The sequence below is a fragment of the Bubalus bubalis genome, chromosome 5 (assembly GCF_019923935.1).
Source record: "Bubalus bubalis isolate 160015118507 breed Murrah chromosome 5, NDDB_SH_1, whole genome shotgun sequence".
Classification (NCBI taxonomy): Eukaryota; Metazoa; Chordata; class Mammalia; order Artiodactyla; family Bovidae; genus Bubalus; species Bubalus bubalis.
Genome location: NC_059161.1, coordinates 108,008,184 through 108,012,474, shown reverse-complemented (window position 1 = coordinate 108,012,474; position 4,291 = coordinate 108,008,184). Strand labels below are relative to the sequence as shown.

At 38.6% G+C, this 4,291-nt stretch overlaps 1 pseudogene; it reads right to left on the bottom strand.

Moving 5' to 3' along the window:
- Positions 1-2,864: 2,864 nt before the first annotated feature.
- On the bottom strand, positions 2,865-3,852 carry LOC102389976 (annotated as a pseudogene).
- Between the last annotated feature and the right edge of the window lie 439 nt (positions 3,853-4,291).

Sequence of the window (4,291 nt, the reverse complement as noted above, 5' to 3'; positions counted from 1 at the left end):
AAGGACAAGTTTGCCTGTTACTCCAGGTGTTTCTTAACTTCCTACATTTGCATTCCAGTCCCCTATAATGAAAAGGTATCTTTTTTAGGTGTTAGTTCGAAAAGGTCTTACAGGTCCTCATAGAACCATTCAACTTCAGCTTCTTCAGCGTTATTGGTTGGGGCATAGACTTGGATTACTGTGATATTGAATGGTTTGCCTTGGAAACGAACAGAGATCATTCTGTCGTTTTTGAGGTTGCATCCAAGTACTGCATTTCAGACTCTTTTGTTGACCATAATGGCTACTCCATTTCTTCTGAGGGATTCCTGCGCGCAATAGTAGATACAATGGTCATCTGAGTTAAATTCACCCATTCCAGTTCATTTTAGTTCGCTGATTCCTAGAATGTCGACATTCACTCTTGCCATCTCTTGTTTGACCACTTCCAGTTTGCCTAGAACTTGTTATTTGTCCTGTCTTTATCCACTTGTTCTTCTCTTCAGATTGCTGCCTTTGGTAACCATAAATCTGATATATTTTTCTATACATTTGTTAGTTTGTTTGCTTTTAAGGTATAACTTACCAACACTATTATATTAGTTCCTAATGGGTAATTACTTTGCCAACAAAGGTCCATCTAGTCAAGGCTATGGTTTTTCCAGTGGTCATGTATGGATGTGAGGGTTGGACTGTAAAGAAAGCTGAGCACCAAAGAATTGATGCTTTTGAACTGTTTTGTTGGAGAAGACTCTTGAGGGTCCCTTGGACTGCAAAGAGGTCCAGCCAGTCCATCCTAAAGGAGATCAGTCCTGGGTGTTCATTGGAAGGGCTGATGCTAAAGCTGAAACTCCTGTACTTTGGCCACCTCATGTGAAGAGTTGACTCATTGGAAAAGACCCTGATGCTGGGAGGGATTGGGGGCAGGCGGAGGAGAGGACGACAGAGGATGTGATGGCTGGATGGCATCACCGATTTGATGCATATGAGTTTGAGTAAACTCCGGGAGTTGGTGATGGACAGGGAGGCCTGGCGTGCTGCATTCATGGAGTCGCAAAGTCGGACACGACTGAGTGACTGAACTGAACTGAATGGGTAATAAGCTGATTTGCTATTTCTATACACTTTGAAATTAAAATCAATATGTCTTGTTACCAACTTTCACTGTTCAAAGATACTACATAATAATCAACTATATTCCCCACACTGTTCATGCCTATCACTTGTTTATTTTGCAACTGGAAGATTATATCTCCTAAAGTCTCTCACCAACTTCTCTCCTGCCCCCTCTTCTTCCCTCTGGCAACAAACTGTTTATTCTCTGTATCTGTGACAGTTTCTGCTTGCCCACATTTATTTTTTTCTGTTTTGTAGATTCCAAATATAAGTGAAATCATACAGTATTTGTCTTTTTCTATCTGACTTATTTCACTTAACATTCTCTAATTTCATTTATGTTGTCTCAAATAGCAAGATTTCATTCTTTTTTATGTATGAGAAGTATTCCATTGTATAAATACATACCACGTCTCCTTTATCCAATCGTCCATTATATCACTGAGCCTTTAGGCATACATATCTTGGCCAATAATTCTTCAATGAACTTCAGGGTATGTATATATTTTTGAATTGGTGGTATTGTTTCCTTTAGGTAGATGCTCAGGAGTGGAGTGGCTGGACTGTATAGTAGTTCTATTTTTAATTTTTGAGGAACCTTCATACTGTTTTCCATTGTGTTTACATGTCACCAACAGTGCACGAGAGTTCCCTTTTCCGTACATCTTTACCAACAGTTTTTGCTTATTGCCTTTTTGTTTGCCATTCTGACAGTAATGAAGTATCTCCTTGGATTTGATTTGCATTTCTCTGAAGATAAGTGAAGCTGAACATCGTTTCATGGGTCTGGTAGTCATCCATATGTCTTTGAAAAAATACACCTCTACCCATTTTTTAATTGGGTTATTTGTTTTCTAGATGCTGAGTAATACAGGTTATTTTCATATTTTGAATATTATTAGCCTGTTTTCAGACATAATGTTTTCTAATATCATCTCCCATTCAGTAGACTGAGTTTTTATTTTGCTAAGTTTCTTGTGCTCTACAATGTCTTTTCAATTTGATGCAGTCTCTTCTGCTTAATTTTACTTTTATTTCTTAGGCTGAGGAGACATATCTAAAAAACTTTTTTGATACTGCCATAAACTTTTCTGATATTCACCTTGAGAAAAAGTCATATACCACCCAAAGACAAAGTTTGAAAGTCAACTTTCACATTAGAGTATTTTCTCCTTTCCATGTTTACTGAAACAAAAACAATGACACAAAGTAGAAGTAAAGTACTACTCTGAACTTAGCTTTTACATCCAGGTCATATATTTTAACAATATGTTATGTGCAGGACTGGATGTGCAAACTAAGAAAAAGTTTTTCCAGGAAAATATAATGTGTAATGTTTAGAGAAGTAAAGTGGTTTATACTTAGCAGTTATTATAGAACCTTCCATCTCAGGCATTTAAGGAGATACATTCTTGCTCAAGGAAGATTGAAAAGACAGGAAGAGAAAAATTGTCTGATTCATCCTTCCAATGGCAAGTGGCAGATAAGACATCCTCAATGACACTATGTCACCCTAATGTTCCATGTTTCGTCATCTATAGAGCAGTTTTATATTTCCAGAGGGGAAATATGTTCAAACTGAGAAAAAAAAAAGCAAGAGGTAATACTTTTTTCTAATAAGTGTTAATAAATGGGAGACGGTGAGAAATTCAGCAAATGGTTAGGTAAAAGAGAAGTATGGCTCTACACAGAGTGGAAATAAATTGAGAGATGACTCAGATTTCCTTCTACCTGGTTAAAAAGAAACAAAAAGATTGTCAACAAAATTATTAAATACAGAACCTTTCTGCCCTGTGACCAACTGCACAGAGAGATATTCTATCAATTCGAAATTCTCTCCTACTCAGAGATTTTCTCAGAGCAGCTTTCACATCTTTATTTCTCAAGCTGTAGATTAAAGGGTTCATCATGGCAACACATTGGTGTAAAAGACAGAAGAGATTTATTTCATCCGTAGACCCACCAGATGAAGGTTTGAGACACATAAATGTACATGATCCAAAGAAGAGAGAAACAGCAATGATGTGGGGATAGCAGGTACTGAAGATTTTGGACCTGCCGTCTATGGAGCTGATGTGGAAGAAGTTGGTGAGGATGAGACCATAAGAGACAAAGATGGTGAAACTGGGCACAATGATGTTGATGCCCACCACAAGGAAAACTACCAGCTCACTGATGTGGCTACCTGTGCAGGAGAGCGCGAGCAGATGAAAGACATCACAGAAATAATGGTTGATGTTGTTTGCATCACAGAAGGTCAGTCTCAGTATGCATTCGGTGTGAACCATGACACCAGAAAATGCCATCAATTAGGAAACAAGCATAAGGGTGGAACACACTTTAGGGGACATGACAACATTATACAAGAGTGATTTACAGATGGCCACATAACAGTCGTAGGCCATTGATGTCAGCAGATAGCATTCAGTAATGATGAAAAAAATGGAAAAAGTAGAGCTGAGTCTTGCATCCCATATAAGAAATAATATTCATCTTTGATAAGAAGTTAATTAGCATTTTGGGTGTAAATACATAAGAATAACAGAGGTATATGAAGGACAAGTTAAAGAGGAAAACGTCCACGGGGGTGTGTAGGTGTGAATTCAGTGCAATTAGCATTATCAGTCCCAAATTTCCCAGCAGAGTGAACATGCACATTCCTAGGAACAGGAAGAACAGAGGGAGTTGGAGATCATGTCAGTCTGTTAATCCCAACAGATTGAATTCGGTCACAAAAGAGACATTTCCAGGAGCCATTCTTCTCTAAGGGAATCTATAGATACAGGAGGAAATTGTTCAATTAGAGAACAACTCAGCTCTTCCCACAGTGTCTCATCCTACAAAAGAGTATTTTTGCTGTTGTTGAGTTTCTAAGTCATGTCCGACCCTTTTGTGACTCCATGGACTGGTTCCATGTCCATGGGATTTCCCAGGCAAGAATACTAGAGTGGGTTGCCATTTCCATCTCTGGGGATCTTCCTGACCCAGGGATTGAGCCTGCATCTCCTGCATTAGAAGATGGATTCTTTGCACTGAGCCACCAGGAAAGTTCAGCACTAAAGAGTACAAACACTGTGGCTGCCTGACACTATCCCAACCTAGTCCCATAGAATCTGTCTTTACCTTTGTCATGATATGGAGCTTTTATAAGCTAAATATAGCAAAGGATATCACAAACAGCTTACAGAGGAAAGGC